Source organism: Equus asinus, chromosome 5, assembly GCF_041296235.1.
Source record: "Equus asinus isolate D_3611 breed Donkey chromosome 5, EquAss-T2T_v2, whole genome shotgun sequence".
Lineage (NCBI taxonomy): Eukaryota > Metazoa > Chordata > Mammalia > Perissodactyla > Equidae > Equus > Equus asinus.
The window spans coordinates 9,599,958-9,622,154 of NC_091794.1; the positions used below are offsets into that span (position 1 = coordinate 9,599,958).

General features: G+C 37.1%; 1 long non-coding RNA gene across 1 annotated transcript in view; it reads left to right on the forward strand.

Annotated features, from left to right (window-relative positions):
• Positions 1 to 10,135: 10,135 nt before the first annotated feature.
• Positions 10,136 to 22,197, forward strand: part of LOC139045398 (uncharacterized) — a 58,207-nt gene continuing 46,145 nt past the window's right edge. Inside the window, exons 1-2 of the long non-coding RNA XR_011503725.1 lie at positions 10,136 to 10,273; positions 11,213 to 11,304. This is a non-coding gene — a long non-coding RNA (uncharacterized lncRNA). The remainder of the gene's footprint in view (positions 10,274 to 11,212; positions 11,305 to 22,197) is intronic.

Consider the following 22,197-nt stretch of genomic DNA (forward strand, 5'->3'; position numbering starts at 1 on the left):
CCCAGAAAGGGCACCGTAGAAATATACACAAGAAACCTTGTTAAAACTAGCCCTTATCTACCATTTATTTTCCCAAAAATTTGCCTTCCCACAATTTGCCAGTCACTAAAATCTCAAAGCTCTTTTCCTTTGTCTTGTCGCTTCTCTACAAATTTATTGTTCTTTTGTCAAGATGCTGTCTAAACCCAAGTTCTAACCACCCCTTTGAGTTACTCATCTCTGAGCGTTCCCATGTGTATGCCTGAAGTGCATGTCAATAAACTTCTGTTTATTTTTCTCTTTTTAATCTGTCTTTTGTTAGTCTTATTTACAGGGCCCCGGCCAATGAACCGAAGATGGATAGAAGGAAAACACCTCTTCCTCCCTACAACACTAAAGCACTAAATGCTGGCAAACTGGACAAAATGACTTCAGTGGTTAAGCTGTTTTCCATCCTCATTTACTTTAATCTATAGCTGTCTCCTGAGTTCCTTTAGTTTTTTCATAGTGCAAACACCTTAGATTTAAGATCACAGTCACTAACAATGAGTACAAATAATTCTCAATTTTATGGAGTTGGACCTTATACAAAAAACAAGACAAGAAACAGAAGAGCAAAGGCAGTAAGGACAAGGGAGAGGCTTTAAAGAAATACAAATAATGCAGGAGAGTATCAATACTCGAAGCTAACAACCCATGAGAACTCTGAGAGGACATCTAATGCTGTTTGTGCCACCTACACACTGGCAAAGCATGGAGCTGCTCCTGAATACGAGACTTCATCAAGTCCTTGCAAATGTGAAGAACTGCTTTAAAACTTAATGTCAAGTCAGAATCTCATACGTTTTTGGGGGTTTTTTTGTTTTTTTTTCCTGAAGAAGATTCACCCTGAGCTAACATCTGTGCCAATCTTCCTCTATTTTTGTAGGTGGGTTGCTGCCACAGCACGGCTGCTGGCAAGTGGTATAGGTCTGCACTTGGGAACCAAACCCAGGCAGCCAAGGCAGAGCGCTCTGAACTTAACCTTGAGGCCACGGGACCAGCCCCAGAATCTCATACTTTTTTTAGTGCACCTCTTCTCTTCGTGTCCCTAATCCCCTCTCTTGAGATGAAATGAAAAATAGATCTTCCTTTGGAAATAAATATTTTTAACATTCTCTTAGGAAGAAGCAATTCATCTTAGCAGAAGAGTTCCAATTAAGGAGTAAGACTATCTGAGTTTTAATTCAGTTTTTTTGGGCCTCAGATTCTTTATGTGTAAAATGAGAATATTATTTTCATGAAGATATAATAAGATGATGCATAAAAAGCTTTAAAACAGATCTGATACATAGCAAAAAATCAGCAAACCTGATTATATGTATATTCATATATACTTATATGTACCTAACATGTATTAACTATGTATAGCTGGTATATATAATTAAATTAATCTGGTGATAATGATGACACAACTGCCCTATGGCAAGATCTTTTTTCAACAAGTTGTCATTCATTTGTATTAAACTTTTTTTTTTTTAAAGATTTTATTTTTTCCTTTTTCTCCCCAAAGCCCCCCAGTACATAGTTGTATATTCTTCATTGTGGGTCCTTCTAGTTGTGGCATGTGGGATGCTGCCTCAGTGTGGTTTGATGAGCAGTGCCATGTCCGTGCCCAGGATTTGAACCAACAAAACCCTGGGCTGCCTGCAGCAGAGCGCACGAACTTAACCACTCGGCCGCGGGGCCAGCCCCTGTATTAAACTTTTTTAAAAAATATTAATGTTTAGAGAAATAGCTACAACAGTGAATAGCAGAGTCAATATTTGAAATTAGTTCACTAGATTTAAAAGATGGGTTAAAATCACTGTGATATGTTTTGACAAGAAGAAATGGAAAGGTCTGTATGTCAATTTGAATAATTAATGGGGCAGTCATAAAGATCTAAGAGTTTTAATTCCCCAAAACTCAATATTGAGGTGTAGTGGTTAGGAATTAAACATAATCTTCAAATGAATTCATCAGAATTTAGTTTACAGGTAGTTGCCCATTTGGGAAGTCATTCTCTGTGCTTGTCATATCATACTATGAAATTGTATTCTCTTCTGGGCTCTACATTTTAGTGGTAACATTGAAAGATGAAATAAAATACTTTACAAAATAAAGCGACCTTTATCATATGAGAAACAGCTAAATGAATTGCCATGATTTAGCCTAAAGAAAAGCTAATTTAGGAAGATCATGCTTTGCTGACTTCAAATATTTGGAGAGATACAGAGGGAAAAGATAAGTTTGTTGATTATTCACTATTTTCTAATAGCTTCTAGTTGCAAAAAGACATATCAGAAACTATTTTTTAAGTGCTCAGAAGTTATATAATATTTTAAGGTCAAGAAAAGGAGGCTCAGAGAGGCTAAATGACTTAGAAACAGAGGTCCACAAACTTTTTCTGTAAAGGGTCAGATATCCCATATTTTAGACTTTTGAACCACACGGTCTCAGTTGCAATCCTCAACTCTCATTCTTGTATGAAAGTAGCAAGAGACAATACACAAATAAATAGGTATAGCTATGTTCCAATAAAATTTTATTTGTAAAAACAGTTCTGGGGTGTAATTTGTGAACCCTTGACTTAGGGATCTAATTACATGTATGTAAAATGGTAGAGCTAGGGCCTGCCCTGTGGCCAAATGTTTAAAGTTCTGCTCACTCCACTTTGGCAGACTGGTGTTCATGGGTTCAGATCCCAGGTACGGACCTACTTCACTCATCATGCTGTGGAGGCACCACATATACAAGGTAGAGGAAGATTGGCACAGATGTTAGCTCAGGGCAAATCTTCCTCACACACACACAAAAGGTGGGGCTAGAGCTGTAAGATTCAGAATCTTCAGTTCTACAAAAATAATGTCATTTAATGAGTTAAAAGTATAAGCCTCTAATTCAAGATATTTTCAATAGAATCTGACCATTTCTTAGGGTTAATTATGTATTTAATTATGTATTTATTCACTTATTCCAGAAACATTGAGTGTCTATGAGAATCCTGACAGATTTCTGGTTGTATCTCATTGGCTGGAACTGTGTCACATGGCCATATCTAGCTGCAAGTAACCCTGGCAAAGCAAATATTTATCACATCAAATCCAAGTTCTCTTAGCAAGGAAGGATTAGGAATAATATTGAGTAGGAAAGTAACAATATGTGATATATTGAAAAGTAATGTGATAGAAGTCTATACGAAATCAAAAGGTGGGAAAAATTATCAATATTGTACTGGACTTCAGGGAAGATCATCAGAGAAGGTGGAATTTTTTTTAAAAAGGACTCAAGCATTCATAAAACTATTAAAAATATGACAGTAAAAGATTTTTTGAAACCTTTTATTTCATTATTTGGAGGATCAGCAAAATGACAAAACACCTGGAACAGCCTATATGCTCTATTTAATCTTTTCTTAAACTCTTTCCTGAAAGCTATGTAATGAGACTGCTCTACTGACAATATTTAAACATGCCAGAGGTCACATTTAGCCAGGAATAAGCAGAAATATAGCAATATTTCATGTTTAATTTTTCAATTTGGAAAAAAAATGCTTTTCTGGAAAAGATAATAGAGTAAATACACATTTAACTGTGCTTCCTCTAGAAACCATAATAAAATGACAGGGAAAGGGATTTTACTTTAAATTACATATACCGACCAAGAGTAAAAGAAGAGGGAAGCAGAGCACCAGCGGTCAGCTGCTAGGTACCCGTGTGGCTTGCTGGCTGAGCCCTTGCTGACCACTCAGCCCTCCTTTCTGATTGGTTTGCTCCTCTAATATACCAATTATTAAATATTTGTATATGATTCCTGTGGTAGCAACAAAATTTTGGAAGTGGAAAGCTGAAAGAAGAGTTCTAACTGATTGAGTAGCTCTGGAAAAGCCCAGTTCTAAGCTGGCAGTGAGGAAGGGAAGGAAGCAACATGATTTATGTCACAGAACCTCGAACAGTTTCAGGAACTGGCATCACCTGCTACCTCTAGGGTGGGGGTGCCTGTGGGATAAAGACGAGAGGGTCTGTAGACGGTGCTCAAGAAACGGTGAGACCCACAGATCCCCAACACACTCTGTACAGCTGAACAATTGCCTCTCCCCAAGTGTCGTGGACTGAACTGTGTTCCCCCATATTCATACACTGAAGTCCTAACTCCCACCATGACTACACTGGGAAACAGGAGCTATAAGGAAGTAATTAAGGTAAAATGAGGTCATAAGGGTGGGACCCTAATCCAATAGGACTGGTGTCCTTATAAAAAAAGGAAGAGACACCAGGAGTGTGTGCACAAGGGAAAGGCCATATAAGGACAGAGCGAGAAGCTGGCTATCAGCAAGTCAGAGAGAGAGGCTGCAGGAGAAACCAGCCTTATAGGCATCTGGATCCTGGACTTCCCACCTCCAGAACTGTAAGAAAATACATTTCTGTTGTTTAAGCCACCTGGTGTGTGGTATTTTACTGTGGCAGTGTGAGCAGACTAATACACTAACTGAGACAGAACTAACTGGGAAGTGTGAAATGGAGGGTCTTTGGATTGGAGATGAGCAGAGATGGTTGAGGCTGGTTGTGGGTTAGGAGGAATTGACGTTTACGTAATAAATGTTGAGAACCCCTTAGCCCTCTTCCCCGATTCGATTTCCAGAATGCTAGCAGCAGACATATATCTGGATGTTCTTTTCTGAGAAATTTCACCAGGCAAAGTGAAAGATCTAGAACACTAAAATTCAGAGTCTCCCAATAAATCAGTTCAGCCAGATCTTTCTACTATGAAATCTGCAATAGAAAAACTATCCCTGTTTGTTTCCAAAAAAGATTTTAACCTACCGCTTATAATATGATCAGATAGAGAATAAAATGAACAAGCAATGTGGAGGAAGCAGATATTATACAGATTGAAGGAAACATTTTGTGCTTTTTATTTTTTTGTGAGGAAGATTGGCCCTGAGCTAACATCTGTTGCCAACTTCCTCTTTTTTTTCTCCTCAAAGCCACAGTACATAGTTGTATATCCTAGCTGTAGGTCATTCTAGTTCTTCTATGTGGGATGCTGCCACAGCACGGCTTGGTAGGCATTGTGTAGGTCCATGTTCAGGATCCGAACCGGTGAACACCGTGCTGATGAAGCAGAGCGTGCAAATTGAACCGCTTGGCCATGGGGTGGCCCCTGAAGGAAACTTTTAAATAAGTATTATTCTAAACTCAGAGTTAAAAAAAATATTGCATCCATGAAAAAATAATGAAATGTTATATAAACATAACAGAGAATAATTGTTCTTAAAAATTAAAAACAGCAGAAATAGAAACTTCAGAAAAAGTTTTGAGAGATTAAATGAAATTCTCATAGAAAGTAGAGCAAAACATAACACATTATTTTAAAAACGCTGACAGAAATTTTCAAAAAGGAAATATAAGAAAATTAGAGGACTAGTACAGGAGATTCAGTATCTGACTAATAGGAAATCCGGAAAGAAAGAACGAAAAAACTAGGGAATAGAAAATCATGAATAATTCAAGAAAATTTCCCAGAAATGAAGGGTATGAGTTCCTCAATTATGCCCAGCACAAAAGCTGAAAAGCAACCGACACCAGGGCATTTAATTGTACAATTTTGGGACTTTACGGCTAGGGAGAAGCTTGTAAAAGCTTCCATAATTGGGAATTAGCATGGGTTTCTATCTCTCAAAGTTACATTAAAGATAGAGGATAATGGCAAAATGCCTTCACAATTTGGCAGAAAATTATTTTCAATCAATAACACCATGAAACTATGGGGCAGGGATGAGGGTAGACTCGATATTTTCAGATATGTAACCCCTCAAACAGTTCATCTCCCCAGCTGTCTTTCTCACAAAACCCCTGGAAAAATTACTTCACTCTAATGAGAGAGTAAACCAAGAGAGATGGAAAGCATGAGATACGGGAATGGGAGCTCCAGCTCAGGAAGGAGAGAAAGAGGCATCTTTAGGTTGAACATGAAGGTAGATCTCAGCACCGTGGCGTTTCCAAGGCATAGGGCACATCCAACCCAGTCGGAGTCCGTCAGAAGCCTCTGAAGACTTGTCTCCAAGAAGAACTTGATACAATCCTAACGACTTTGGAACAACTCAGGGAGAGCTAAGACATAAAAAACCAAGTCAATAAAAAATCAGCACCTTTAGTACCAACAAGGTGTACAGAAAGTTGTTCAAGAAAGGGAAAACAATCCTAGTATAAAATACAGCCCAGTCAACACTTACAAAAATATAATAATGTGAACCCTGGATATTGATCTAACCAGAATTATGTTATAACTCTCAAGTATGGGGAAATTTGTGCAGTAGTGAGGGTTAGAGAGTGGAAAAAAATTCTACTCTCTAAATTGATGTTTAATTTTTTTAAAAAAGCACAAGCATAACAACGTTATTTGACAATCTGGAAGTAAATAAACAGAAACGAGTGAACTCCAGGGTGTGGGAAACGTAAGAGTCAGGAGGACAGGGCACTGCCTCCCGCTTCGTAATTCTTACGGAAATGTTTGACTCATTAAACCATGTGTATATATATTTTTGTCAAACGTAAAAACTTAATTACAAACTTAGGAACAGCTAATGCCGGTTGTGTTTTATTACAGTATTTCACTTGAGTTCACTTGAGTTACATTCTGTCATATTATTGCAAACACTAAAAGTAAATTAATCTCGATATTTGCCACATACATTTGAGGAATGTCTTCTTTTACTTATAATTAGATGATTTACTCTTCATAAAATATATGGTCAAAATTGTTTACGGTCTAGCTGGCATAGGATTGCACTGCATTTTATAGAACTTTTACCTCTCTAAACTCTCATCATAGCACAGGCCAGCAAAGATAAATCTGAGGCATCCGTGACTTTGTGAGTGACCTCAGGATGTGCTGATGCTGGATGCTACAGAGAAAGGGGCCACTCTTCATGTGCAGGACAGACAAACGAGCAGCAAGTGACTATGGGATTATATTTTCCCACCTCGCCAAAAAATTTGACTTTAAACAATATTTACCAAACTTGAGGAGACTCACCGGCATTTTACTCACTTCTAATAAGTATATAAACTCTTTACCTTCAGTTTTCCTAAAGGACTTCGACTGCTCCTTGTTTAGTTGAAGAGCTGCTTAACGTTTTCCTCTCTTGATTTTAAATCTCATTGGAAAACATTTTCTTTTCTTCTCACCTCATTATCAGGTTTTTTTTCCTCACTTGCTTTATTATTTCTAAACACTTCACTGAGCTGTTTGACACTTAGTTTGTAGGAGAAATAATTTGCTGTTTCAGTAAATTCCTTACTGGAATTTAGAGTACAGAAAAAATGACAGAACTGTTAAAAGATAATGTTGTAAAGTTATTGGCGTCGATAAGTTGAAGCAAAAGCCTTGCCTGCTCTCCTCATTGTTTCCCCTTCCTCCCCCTCTCTAGCACATATTTCCTGGTCTTACCCGGGCTTCGCAACTCATTAAATTCTACTAATCATCTTTTTTTTTCTGATTAAGGAGATGACTTACTGCTTCTATTTTCCACGAAAGGAGAAAATAATAAAGCAAACACTGTAGAAGGTCAATGAATTAAGAGAACAACAGGAAACAACAGCCTTTTAAAAGAGGTCAAGCTTATTATCTTTATGTCAATATACTTAAAGAATTTCCAAGCCATTCTGGCCCTGGCAGCACTTTATGCACACGTACAAAGAGCCATTCACAAAGCCTTGTCCTTAAGCATCACCACACAGACCTCTGGGTAAATGCCCATTTTTCTCTTGGCCACTCTATGTAGATTTACTACATTTGATGGTGGCCAGAAGTTCTACTTATGTTACATTTGAATTCCAACATAGGAAAAGAAAGCAACTAGGTCTTGCCAGGACATATGTCATGCTGATAACAAGATTTTCACTATCAGTTTGCCCAAAACATAACACTCAACATGTTGCTCTTTAGACAAGCAAGAATGCATTTTCAGTAAACCGTTGAGTAAACTCAGTGGTTCACACACGTTTAACAAGAAGGACGTAATAGGTATTTGCTACTTTTTGGCATTTCTAATAGCGTCCTCATCTCCTACTGGCTTTTCCCCAGTGTACAGTCTAGTGGCAGAGAAGTCAGCCTGCAGGTCCTCCACTGGAGAAGCAGAAGTGCCAGTTCCTTGCTCTCACCACCTTAGTCAGCCAAGGGGAAAGCAAGTGTCTGAAGCTCAGCCAACTGAACTCTATTGAGACACACTCTGAACCTTCAGCAAGTTTTGGGAAGAGAGAAGAGCTGGTTGAAATTTCCTCTTTATTGCTGCGGTGGCCTGATCAGACCGTTCCCGTGACCAGCCCTGCAGTTCGTTTCTTGGTCCTCTGAAGCTTTCTCAGCTCTTCCAGTCCATCTAGTTGTGCAGCCTGCCCATCTCCACTCTGCATCCTTATTATCTTTCCAGTAAATCTTATTTGCTTAGGTCAGCCAGCATCAGTTTCTGTTATTTACAGTCAAAACTCCTAAGTGATACCAAGAACACTTTGCAAGAAGGCTAAGGAAAAAGTTGCCATGTACTATTTCCTGTTGTCGAAACTACTCTCTGTGTGCCCTGCAAAAAAAAAAAAAAAGTTATGCTGATATTAATCTTTAGAAGGAGAAGGTAGCAATGCAATCTTTTTGATGGACAGAAAGAATAGGATTGGAAGTAGATGACTTTTTTCTTAGGCTGGGCCCAAGTTTGCTCTACCTTTTTAATGATACCACATCTCATTCATTTATTGAGATTCTCATTAGTGGTGATTTGTGTTCTACCCAGGGTAGAAAATGAACGTACCTACTCCCACCGAAGTTGCACCATTCTTGGAACTGAGCTATCGTGCAGACTACAGTGATACCTAGTCCAGCAGAGCTCAGTCATCACATATTAGCACCCGTGAGAGGCAAGCTGTGGCTTTCTTGTTCCTGAGTGTGCTCTAGCTGTAAGGGTGCAGACAGGCTATTTTTCCTTTTGGCCCTCAAGGTCCATATTTTCAAATGAGTTCTAGCGTTTTATGATTCTATAATTCTATAATTTCAAAAAGAAGGTTATTTCAATAAATACGAACATCTGTAATTGCACATTATAGATGACAGTGGCATCCTTTTATCACTCTGCACTCAGATTTTTTGTCAATTTTATGTTAGTTTCATATTAGCTCTGTGAGGGGAAAAAAGCCTATTTCACATGCCTTAAGTGATTAATAAGTAATCACACAATTTTAGGTGAAAGGAAATTACAATCCTGAATTTAATAATAATGATCATAATAACAGCACCAAGCTACAATTTTTGAATTAATTGTACAGCTACAAGAAGTTGTATAATATGAATAAATATTTAAGAGAAGCTGTAATATGCGATTTCTATAAAAATCAATTAACCTGTCTGCACAAGCCAATGAATCTGTTCTAATTGTTAAAAATTAACACATTTCAGAGTACACATTCTCTTAAATTTGATTTGTATGGCTGTGGAAGTTATTTTTGTACATGCCTGAAAGAGCCAAGTGGTTCTGCAATTCTTAAGGAAAATAGCAATGCCTGGGTCCTTCCTCCGGTTTTCATTTTCTTAGAAACAACCTTCTTTCAACTGCTCGAGCTTTGTAGCTGTTACTTTGGATACTTTTCCTCCACTGGTGTAAGTAGAATAACAATACTGCTATTTCTCGATCTTTCCTTTTTAGATAGCGTCTACTGACTTTACACAATGGAAAATGAGGATTTCTCTCTCTTTCATTCAAAAGACCCCAGAGATAAACAGACATACTTCCCATCACCTCTGTCTCCTCACTAAAATTATTTCATAATTTTGACTGAAATTCTTTAGGATACATTATTACGTTTGTGTAAGCACTATTCACACAGAAGCTATGTATAAACCATGACTACTTTTCCTTCTTTAAGCAACTTTTTTGTTTTCTCTGTAGCAAATAATAGTCTTACTTTGTTGTTGGCTTTATTTTCTATGTACTAATCACTGAAAAACGCCCAAACTCTCCCCGTTACATCAGATTTTCTATTATTTTTATTTTCTTAGAGATAGTCTTCCTGGAATCTTCTGAGCTGCTCTATTCTTGCTCTTGCTGTCCAGAGATTTCTACATTCCTGGTACATTCCATCATCTTCATCTTGGAAATATTCTTTGCCTCTTTCTTAAAGGAAAGAAAATCCCATTTTTTGGATTCCATGTCATCCTTTTTCTTGATTATTCCCTCATTTTAGTACAGCATTCCTTCAGAAGTTTCACAAGAAAGGATGCATGGGAGGTAAATTATTTGAAGCCCTTGAATGTCTGAAAATGTCTATTTTTACCCATGATTTGTTGGTTTGTCTAGGAAGAGATAACTCCAGTCAAAATCTTTTTACTTCCAAGTTCCAGCTGTGCTTTCACTGTCTTTCAGCTTCCAGCCCTGCTCTTGAGAAGTCCAAAGCCACCCTGTTTTCTGATCCTTTCTATGTGGCCTATTTTACTTTTCTGGAACTTTAGAATCTTCTGCTGAACCTGCACTTCTGAATTTCGACTCTGAAGTGCTCCGGAGTGGATCTATCACATCCACTTAGTGGACACTTCACTGTCATTTTCAGTCTTGGAATTTGCGTCTTTCAGTTCAGAGGAATTTTCTTGATTGCGTATTTAATGGTTCCCTGAGCTCCGTTTCCTCTGTTCTGTCTTCACAGAGATCCTATCATTCAAATATTGTTCCTTTTGGACTGATTCCTCCGTTTTCATACCTCCCCATCCACTGTCAATTCTCATCTTTTGGTCGCTTTGCTCCACTTTTCTGGAGGATTTCTTTGATTTTATCTTCCAACAGTTGCACTGAAATTTTCCTTTTTGATCTCACGTTTTTAATTTTTAAGTAATTTCATATTCTCTGAGCAAACACATTATGTGCATTTCCATTCTTGTTTCATGAATGCAATGTCTCCTTTTATTTTTCTGGGATGATAAATACACACATATTTGAAGTTTTCCTCTTCTTCCGTAATGTTTCCTTCCAGTGCATCTCCTTGTTTGTGTATTTTTATGCTTTGGTTTTATCATTCATGTTACAGGCTTGAATGCAGTGTCTACTGATCCTGTGTTGTCTGTTCATGTAGTAAGTGGGACACAAACAATTGTTTAGAAGCTACAGGTTTGTTGAATTTAGACTTCACTGTAGCGATTTGGTTCTAATCTTTTGTTGTTGTTATCTTTTCTTTAGCTCTGGTCAGATTACCTAGAGGAGCAGAGTTTTGCCTAAAGCTACAAGTCTGGCAGCCAGCCTTCTGGACACTGAATGGGGACAGATACAAGGTCAGTGTCAATGTAGCATGTATACTCTTGGGATCCCCTGCTGGGGAGCAGGACCCCTCCCACTACTTTGCCTCATAAGACAGGAGGGACTTTCCGCTTCACTCTCTCTGGAGAATAAGCCTTCATCTTCTGCTGAGGGATCTGGACTTCTAACTGCTTCCCACACAGACTCATATCAAATCCCCATTTGTTTCAGCCCTACCTCTACCCTCACCTTCCGATACTCATGCTGCTGTCATTTGTTAACTGTTCAGGGAATCTGACGGACAATGACATTGCTTCTTGGCTTTCATAGCTACTTGATGAGGTTTCAGCATATTTGGACCTTCTAAGTAACTTACTATTTATTCCTGTACATTCCACATTCCGAAAAGCGATTCCTAATCTGCTTTTGTTTTGTGCTTTATAACTTTTTGAGCTTATGTTTTAAAATCCTTTTACCGTTATTTTCTATTTTGTGAAGGAACAGAACTAAGTGAATATGGACAATCCATCTTGTTTAACTGGAAGTTTGAGCATTATACTTTTATTTCAATATAACTATACAATTATGCAGATAGATTAATATTTGTGAAACTTCTTAAATCACCACTGTTGAACTCTGAGTTTCCATAGAACAAAGTGCAAAACTGTTGGCTCCTTCAAAAGGAAATGGGGAAAAAAAAATAAATAAAAGGAAATGAGCTTTGGAATCATGCACTTCTGGATTTTAATCTCTCCAGGTTATTGGTCATTTTCTAAAATGATAGAAAATGAGTTAGTTGTGTAGCCATTTGTAATTCCTTTCACCAGCTTTTTCCTGCCTTTGAAATGGAGTCAATCCTCAAACCCCTTTGTTTTACTGAACTACAAAATAGATAAAAATTGTCAGAATTAATTTAAAATTGTTATTTATAATTTTTACAACTATTCAGCAGCATAGATATCACCTTTATTTTACATATGAGGGAAGTGAATCTCTGAAGCAATTTTTCTCAAGTTTTTCAAATATTGTAACCTGAATAAAATTAATTTGTTGTAACATTTCTGTGTTACACAAACACATATATCTATCATTGGTATATAAGATATTCTGTAAAAAAGAATTGATAAACAGGCCCATCAGTAGCTTTCTATGTATTGGCAAAATTTTTTTAAAAAGTGAGAATTTATGTGGATCTTTAAGGAAAAGACAGAAGTTTAAAAGAAATATTTAAGAAGTTTGCGTGATGTAACATGCTTCCCAGTCTTCCAACAAAATTTACATTATCCGTAAATTCTTAAAGGTTAGATTTAATATTTTTAATAAAATAACGAGATCACATTCCACATTAGAACATACCAATTATTTCATGCACTATTTTGAAAAATTTGTCAATTTACTCCCAATCTCAGATTCCTCACATGTAAAATGAGGATGATACCTACTCTGTTGAACAGTTTAAAAGATTAGAAATAAAAACAAAATAATATTAGAGAAATACTAGGAGCATAGTACATTCCTTGAAACTTCTACCTGTTTTAATAAGTACAAATTCAAAACCACATATAAATTTGAGAGAAGTTAGATTCACCGTATGTGTTCCCTCCTGTTTTGCCAAGACTCTGATGCTGGCAAGATGGGTTGAATCTTAAGAAGCAGCCCTCCATACTAACTTCGGCCTGCTTTCTTGTCACCCTCTTGCCTGGAGTAAGCAAAAGGAGGACTCATTTTCAGAGTGCTTCGGTAAGAAGTGGACTAATGTCTAAGTTTGTTTTAACAAATGTGTGTGTCTGTAGCATCTCAAATAGTGATTATCAGAGAGTAGACTCTCCACAAATATTTACTGAGTGAATGGATGAGCTAAAAATATTGCTAAATTAAACCACTGTTTTTTCTCGTTATGCTTTCAATTTACATTATCATTCTTTCCTAACTTATCTTCAGATTCGTAGTTTATATGAAGGCCAGGGTAGGCAAATATTGTCTGTAAAGGGTCAGATAGTAAATATTTTAGACTTTGTAGGCCATATGGTCTTTGCTGAAGCTACTAAACTCTGCCATTGTAAACAAAAGCAGCCCTGGATAGGACATAAGCAAATGTGCATGGCTGGTTCCAACAAAACTTTAATCATAAACTCTAAAATGTGAAGCTTATATAATTTTCACGTGTCACAAAATACTATTCTTCTTTTGATTTTTTCAATCATTTAAAAATTCAAAAATGATTTTTAGCTCACGACCTCTTCAAACGCAGGAGGTGGGCCAGATTTGGTAAACAGACTGTAGTTTGCCACCCCTTTGTTAAGATATGGTTCTTTCTTAAAAGCATAACTAGAAAATCAGATGAGCAACTTCTTCTAGTTGTCAGCATAGCTATATAGCAATTATAAGATGTTTTTATTAGAAATTACAGTAGGATTTCTTTTCACACTATTTCCTTTCTTCCCTTTTTTTTTTTTTTGGTGAGGAAAATCGGCCCAGAGATAACATCTGTTGACAATCTTCCTCTTTTTGCTTGAGGAAGACTGTCTCTAAGTAAATATCTAAGCCAATATCTGTGCCAATCTTCCTCTATTTTGTGTGTGGGATGTCAACACAGCATGGCTTGATGAGCAGTGTGTAGGCCTGCATCCAGGATCCAAACCTGTGAACCCCAGGCTGCTGTAGTGGCACACATGAATTTAACCACTCTGCCACTGGGCCAGCCCCCACACTATTTTCAATAAGATTAGCAGGGTCAATCTGAAATCTAGTTTGCTCAGGTATCATGGTTTCCATATTATGACAATCATGTTTATTTTGCTCATCTTTCAAAGTTCTCACTGGTTTCAGAAGAAAACAAACAAAGAAGCAATTATCATTTCAATTCTTTCACTTTACTCAAAACCTTAACCATCTCTGACTCCTCCCTCTCCTTGAATCTTCCCCCCCCCCCCAAAGCCAATCAATTCGCAAATTTTGTTAGTTTTTCTTTTCTTGAAGTCCCAAATGTCTTCTTTTCTATCCCCCATTCACAGCCTAGTTCAGGACCTCATCAATGGTTATATTTTGTGGAATAAACATTTTATATACTCTATTTCTCTTCTGTCAATCACCTGTCGCCATAATCCTCTGAACTGTGAAGATAATACAAATAGGGACTCTCATTAGAAAAACTGCCACATGGTCTTTTTCCTTACAAGGACAGGCATAGGGCATTTGTCAAAATTACAAGACAACCAGCTTAGAAATAAATGCAAAGAAAATAGTTTTCAATGTCATAGGTCATGACAGAAAACAAATTGCATGGCTAGGTTGCATTTAACCCAAACCACTTACTCGTAAAATTTGCAACTGAGCAATTGAAAAAGAGAGCAAGATCAAATGGCAGGCAAAAAATGACTAGCTTCAGGGATCAGAAGGAATCCTTCAATCTTGTCTCTCTGGGTTTAGACTTTACACGAATTTCGCTATGTAAAAGTCTTCTGGTTGAATTCTGAATGTAAGACATTGATGTGCAGTCACCAGGATATCACTTGTGAAGTTTCTGCTACTGAGATTTCTTGAACTTCACAAAAATTAGTAAATATTTGGGGCGCCCCATGGCCCAGTGGTTAAAGTTCAGGGTGCTCTGCTTTGGCAGCCCAGGTTCATGGGTGGGAATTCTGGGCACAGATCTACAGCACTCATCAAGCCATACTGTGGCGGTGGCACACATAGAAAGTATAGGAAGATTGGCACAGATGTTAGTAAATATTATTAGATATGAATTCATGGGCAATCAACACGTTTTTCAGGTCCTATTCCGGATCACCACACACTTACTTTTCAATTTTTTGTTTAGAACCATAAGTGTAAACCTCCTTATGAAGCACCTATTAGCTCTAAGGAATAGAAGACACAGGAGGGCTTAAGATAACTCCGATACAATGAACTCTTAGAATCGTCCAGATGTCCCGTATACCCCAGAAACATCCTCACAAAGCAAGTTAAATATTCAAGGCAATTGACTAAAGTTTGAAATCTCCTTGCCCCTAAACGATAGTTGGTTTGGTCTTTCCTTGACAAGGTTCTAAACTCAAGCATTCTTCACGGCCAACCTTGATTCTCATCTCCGGACCTTCTAGGCTTTGTATTGCTAGATGATCTTTTCTCGCTGAAGACTTGACTTTACACCGTGGATTGTTGTTTGGCTTTCTCTTTTGCCTCTGGAGAAAAACCTGCCCCAGAGCCAGCCCAGATAACTCAATCTTCCTCACCTCTTTTGGGCCACTTCAAGCCCGGACCTGTAGTTCTTAATCACTCCCCAAAACCCCAAGGAAAGAGACATTCTACCATAGAATAAAAAGTTTGTAGGAACCACATGTTGGATTTTAATTGCTATCCATTTGCTCATTAATTGCCAATTGAGAAGCTGAGAGGAAAAGCTGGAAACCCACCTGATACTATTAATTTTTTTGATGGTATGAATAAAGTCTCATAAAGCTTATTTTTCAAATTCTCAGATAACTCAGAGGTGATCTAACATGAAAAATGACAGTATCAATATTCAAAATAAATGGTTGTCTTTGAATATATAGGTATGGAGGTTATTCTTATTTCCTTGCGTGGATTTTTAATATTTTCTAGATGTATTTTTTTAATAGGAAAAGATTTTTTAAAAGATGCAGAAAGGATAAGAACAGATTTGAATATTGGGCTAAGCACAAAAAAACAATATCTGAAAGAAAGACATAGAAAGTACTGCATTTGCGTTTTATTTAAAAAAAACTGTTACTATTATGAACTCAATAAAAACAACTGTTACAAAAATACAAAGTAATGGCAACATAGCTTGTCAGCTGTAAGGGACAGACTTATCAGCTGTTAGTATGTGGGGAAAAAGTGAGATCTTTTAGATGCACAAGCTGACTTGGTAACAATAGAAAATTAATACTCATGGGCTGAATTAATAGAAATATAGTGTCTAATAAAAGAAACCATAAGACTGTTAATGAAAGAAGACACCCAAATATGTCAATGCTAAGACATATTTGAATACAAATATCAGTATAGTCTGAACTTCATTCATGATAAGAGAAATTCAAATTAAGTTTACATCAATATAATATTTCACCTTTCAGATGGCCAAGATCAAAGAGTATGATATCATAATTTATCATGAGGGAATGGGAGAAACACTCATATATTTTTAATAAGTTTAAATTTGTAATGCTTCTGGAGAGAACAATTTGATATCTACCAAATTTATAAATACAGCTACCCATTGTGGTGTGTGCTGGTATTCTAAAATTGCTTCTTTTCCCTTTGGAGAGAGAATTATAAGTCCACACCCACTGATGTCATGCTTGACCATGTGACTTTCACAGTGAACTATGAGTAGAAGCATTATTTCCAAGCAGAAGCTTTAAGAGCCATCACATGTTTCACCATGTTCTCTTTTCCTTCTACCGAAAACCCAGTATGTCCTGGAAAGACATTGCTCCTTCAGCCTGGGTCCTAAGTCCTAGAAGGTAGAAAAGAGCCAAAGCATCCTGCAATGGAGATGTAACATGAGTGAGAGATAAAGCTTTATTGTTGTAAGTTACTAAGAATTTGGCATCTTTTGTTATTAGGGTGTAATTCAGTCTGAGCTGACTGACGTAGCATTTTACTCAGTGGTTCTACTTCTTGGAATTTATCCTGTAGTTGTAATCATGAACATAGAAAATGATCGATACATAAATAGATAGATAGGTGTCTGTTGCTGTTATTATGTGTAATAAGAAATGGTTATAAACAACCTAAATGTTCATCAATAAAGAACTGGCCAAATAAAGTATAATGCAATCATATGAAAATACTATGAAGCTGCAAAAAACAAAAAAACAATAAAGAAGCTTTTATGTATTAATATGCACTGATCTCACATATGTATTTCCAATCTTGTCAATAAGGAGACAAAAAGAAAATTATTATGTGTTTATACAAAGACTATCTCTGAAAAGTGACAGCAACTTGACTCTCTGTTTAGGAAAACTGGATGACAGATGCATAAGTTTGGGAAGGTGGTCTTTTATTGCATACCCTTTTGTACATTTTAAATTTTGAATTTTTGTGAATGTATATTATCTATTCAAAAGAAAAATAAAATGTAAATAATAAAAAGGTAATAGCATTTGAATATATCATATCTTGATTTTGAAGTTCTGTTCTTCCCCAAAATTCTATACTATAATCAATCCTGCCTTCGTTTAACATATTACCTTTCCATTCCAGCTCCTAAATAACTCTAACAATTTGGGATGTCCAAGCTCAATTCCATGACATTCCTCAGGTTTGTCTTACCAATGTAGCCCTCTTGGATTTTTTTCCCTTCTCTGAATTGTATTAAACACAGCTGGTGCCCTGACTAGAACTACTGGGTTGGTGCACCCATATTCCAGCTACTCTGATGTTGGCCGGCAATGACTGACATCTTCAGCCTTCTCTGGAAGGTTCTATTTGGCTGAAAGGAGCCATCTTACCCTGGGATGCCTGGGAGGTTATGGCACCCTTCCCTGAAGAAATTTACAGCCACAGCTGACTGATACAAGGATACAAAAATGCTCAGCTCTTGTGCACCAAAATGAAACATCTTTGTGGATGTCATTCATGCTCCAGAGCTCCCCATGGAGTCAGGAACTAAATCATATATTTATTTAGCTTCTTCCCCTGCCCTACCCTGCTTTCTTTGCTTCCTCACCAGTTTCTCTTGATAACTTTTGTTTGGAGGGTCATAAGACACTGTATTTAATGATATAACAGGAAATACACTGTGTGTGTGTGTATGTGTGTGTGTGTGTGTGTGTGTGTGTGTGTGTGTGTACAGGGGAGAATGAGCATCACTGAGGTCAGTGGTGGCTCTCCTTCATAGGTTGAAACTTCCAGGAACGCACGCTATTACAGATCTGAGTTTCTTAGCAGCAATGAGAATGGTAGAATCCTGGTGCAGCAGAGACCAGGAAATAGCATTTAACTATCAAAAGTCAAACAAGCATAATTACTGTAATGGGCAGCTTGGTCATCACGACAGCCAGGAGGACCTGACTTGCGAAAATCTCTTAAAAACGGCTGATACAACATACTGTTATAGGAGCAAGGCAGATGCACAGCCAAAAGGGTGTTGCTTAATATATAATCAAAAGATGTTAAGATCAGATGAGCAGTCACAATCCCTTACTCATTTTCCAGATCTGATTCAGGGCTTAGACTCAAAAATCCATTGACTGAAAGAGGTACCAGTTTCCCATGAGGAAGGGCCTTACAACGACATGGCCCAAATATATAGTAGTGAGTTCCCCAGTCCTTCCAAAATCTATGCCATTTACTTGAGTAATCATATACTAAAAATAAGGTAATGCCCAGCTCTTTTGAAGACCTATTGAAATGATCTATATCATACTGAATGAGTTGTAGTAGTTTGTCTTTTTTGTGAAATTTACTTCATCTAGGTTGCCAAATTTATATAGAGAGAGTTTTTGTAGTATTCCCTTATTTTTTTTTTTTTGATGTCTAAGGGGCCCGTATTAACATCCCCTGTTTCATTCCTGATATTGGCAATTTCTGTCTTCTCTCTTTTTCTTTATTAGTCTTGCTAGAAGTTTGTTATTTTCTTTTTCGATCGTTTCAAAGAACCGACTCATTGCTTATTGATTTTTTTCCACTGTTTTTAATTTCATTTATTTCTGCTTTTATTTTTATTATTTCCTTGTTCTGCTTGTTTTGAGTTTATTTTGCTCTTCTTTTTTAGGATCTTGAGTTAGGATCTTAGATTATTGGTTTGAAGTTTTTCCTCTTTCTGATGTATATATTGCGTACTATGAATTTCCCTCTTAGCACTCTTTTAGTTGTCCTATAAATTTTGCATATTACGTTTTCATTTTTATTCAGTTCAATATATTATTTTGATTTTCCTTAAGATTTCTTCGTTGATGCATGGGTTATTTTGAAGTTCAGTATTTAGTATTCAGGTGTTTGAAAATTTTCCTCTTATCTTTCTGTTATTGAGTGCCAGCTTGATTCTGTATGATTTCAAATTTTTTACATTTTTTGAGGTTCCTTTTATGGGCCAGGATAAGGGTTATCTTGGTATATGTTCCATGAGCACTTGAAAATAATATGCATTGTAATGTTTTTGGATGGAGTGCTCCATAAATGTCAATTAGATTCTGTTGTTTCATGGTATTGTTGAGTACTATATCATTGTTGATTTTCTCTTGAGTTGCTGCATCAATTGTTGAGATAGAGGTGTTAAAGTCTCTAATTATAATTGTGGATTTGTTATTCCTTCTTTCATTTCTAACAGTCTTGCTTCGTATATTTGTAGCTGTTTTGTTTGGTGCAGCCATATTTAGGATTGCTTTGTGTTCTTTTATCATTAGATAGCATCCTGCTCTGCCTCTCATAATTTTCTTTACTCTGAAGTCTACTTTATTTGATAATAATATGGTTTCCTTTTTGATTAATTTATCATCCATTTACTTTTGACCCGCCTATATTCTTATATTTGAAATGGGTTTCTTGTAGAAAGTATAAAATTGGGTCATTTTTTAAATTCACTTTGCCAATCTTTACCTCTTAATTTATATTCTATGTAGTTATTGACATAGGGCTTAAGTCTATTATACATTTCGTATTTTCTGTTTGTTCTCTATTTTTTGTTTCTCTGTTTCCTTTTATCTAACTTCCTGTGGGTTAGCTGGATATACTTCAGAATTCCACTTTGACTTGTCAATAATGTTTCTCAGAGTAACTGTATAGATTTTTCAGTGTATGTGTTAGATATTACATTTTATATATAACTTACCCTAGCGTACTGGTGTTGTCACTTTTGCCATTGCTAGTGAAGTATAGAAACCTTCCCTTCTTCCATTTGTTTTTGCTCTCCCTCATTTATGCTATGCTTCTCTTAAATATTTCCTCTATGTACATTTAGAACCATATTAGACAGTGTTATAATTTTGCTTCAATCATCAATTATAATTTAGAAACCTCAAGGGGAGAAGGACAGGCTCTTGTAATTACTCATATTTTTGCTTACTGTGTTCTTTCTTTTTTTTTTAATGTTTGAAAGTTCCTTCTTCTATTGTTTCCATTCTGTTTAGAAAACTTCCTTTAGCCGTTCTTTTAATGTAAGTCTGTTGGTGACAAATTCCCTCAATTTTCCTTCATCTGAGAGATCACCCTTTTTTTTCCAGACGGATATTTTCACTTGATATAGGATTATGAGACAATATTTCTTTTCTTTTAGCACATGAATAATATTGCAACACTGCCCTCTGGGCTCCATGGTATCTGAAGAGAAATCTGAGGTCATTGAAATTGATCTTCTCTTTTAGGTGTGGTGTTGTCTCTGGCTGCTTACACAATTTTTACTTTGTCCTTAGTTTTGAGAAGGTTAATTATGATAATCTTGGTATGGAAATCTTTGAGATTATCCTCTTTGGTGTTTACTGAGCTTTTTGAATCTGTGGGTTTCTGTCTCTTGTCAAATTTGATAAATTTTGAGTCATTATTTCTTTGAGTACTTTTTCAGCCCCACCTCTTTTCTCCTCTCTCTTTATGACTTTAATAAGACTCTGTCTTATAATTTATGTTATAAAACTTTGGATGTTAGTAATTTTATGTTATAAGACTCTGGATCTTATTTTTGTTTTTTTGTTTTTTTTTTTTGAGGAAGATTAGCCCTGAGCTAACATCTGCTGCCAATCCTCCTCTTTTTGCTGAGGAAGACTGGCCCTGAGCCAACATCTGTGCCCATCTTCCTCTACTTTATATGTGGGATGCCTGCCACAGCATGGCTTGCCAAGAGGTGCCATGTCTACACCTGGGATCTGAATGGGTGAACCCTGGGCCGCCTAAGCAGGATGTGTGAACTTAACTGCTGTGCCACCGGGCTGGCTCCTGGATCTTATTTTGAACCTTCTATTTTAGCTGGATTTCTCTAACACTGATCCAGTGTTGACCTCTTTACTGCTAGGTAGAAGTAGAAGTCCAAGTTCTCCACGTGGTCTCCGTTGCCACCTGAGACAAGGGAACTTGCATTGTTGCTAGATAGGTGTGGGTGTTTCAGTGCCCTCACACTTTTCATTGATAATGCAGTGTGAGTGACCACGTGAGTGCTGGATGATAGTGAAAGTCCTGACTCTTCGGTGGGCTTCCTCTGACTCCACCTCAGTGAGGAATGGGAAGGGCACCTCATTGCTATTTGCTTGGGGGAAACGTGGGCTCACTATCTGGTCTTCACTGACCCTCACATGGGGACTGGCCTCACTGCCACTGGTGAGGGACATGAAAGTTCCAGGTCCCTACTTGACCTTCTGTGACATGACCTGGCGAGGGTGTGGGGATACCTCATTCTATTATGTGCCTCAGGAAAAGCTGGAGTCTAGGTTCCTCACTCAGGCTTTGCTGACGTAGGTAGGAGTGGGGCCATGGTTTTTTCTGTGTTGTCTGGCTAGAATAAAGCAGTTACTGTGGAAGAGTTTTCCATTTTGCTAGTCTGCCATAATCCTGGTCTTTTGGCTAGAGAGAGTAGACTTTTGTTGGGCCTTTTTTGTCAGTACCCATTGGTATTTCTGGGTTATCAGCTTCTTTAACTCCAAGTCTGGAATATATAGGTAAAAGCAGAAGACCCAAGGAACTCACCACTCTGTCATTCCTTGAGTCCTGAGGTCAGCTGGTCCCCTTTTTTTCTCTGCTTTTCAGTGTCTTCTTATATTTGTTTTTACATATGATGCCCAGAGTTTTTAGTTGCACTTACTTGGAGGAATAGGGAAAAGTACATCTACTCCATTTTCCTGGAAGTGGAAGACTTAAGACTTAAAAAAAATCCTCATTGTTTTGGGACTTATTTTTCTCCTATTCAATTGAAACCAAATTTCGTATTGTATTTCATTCTAGAAACAGAAATCTTCTCACCCCTTTCTATT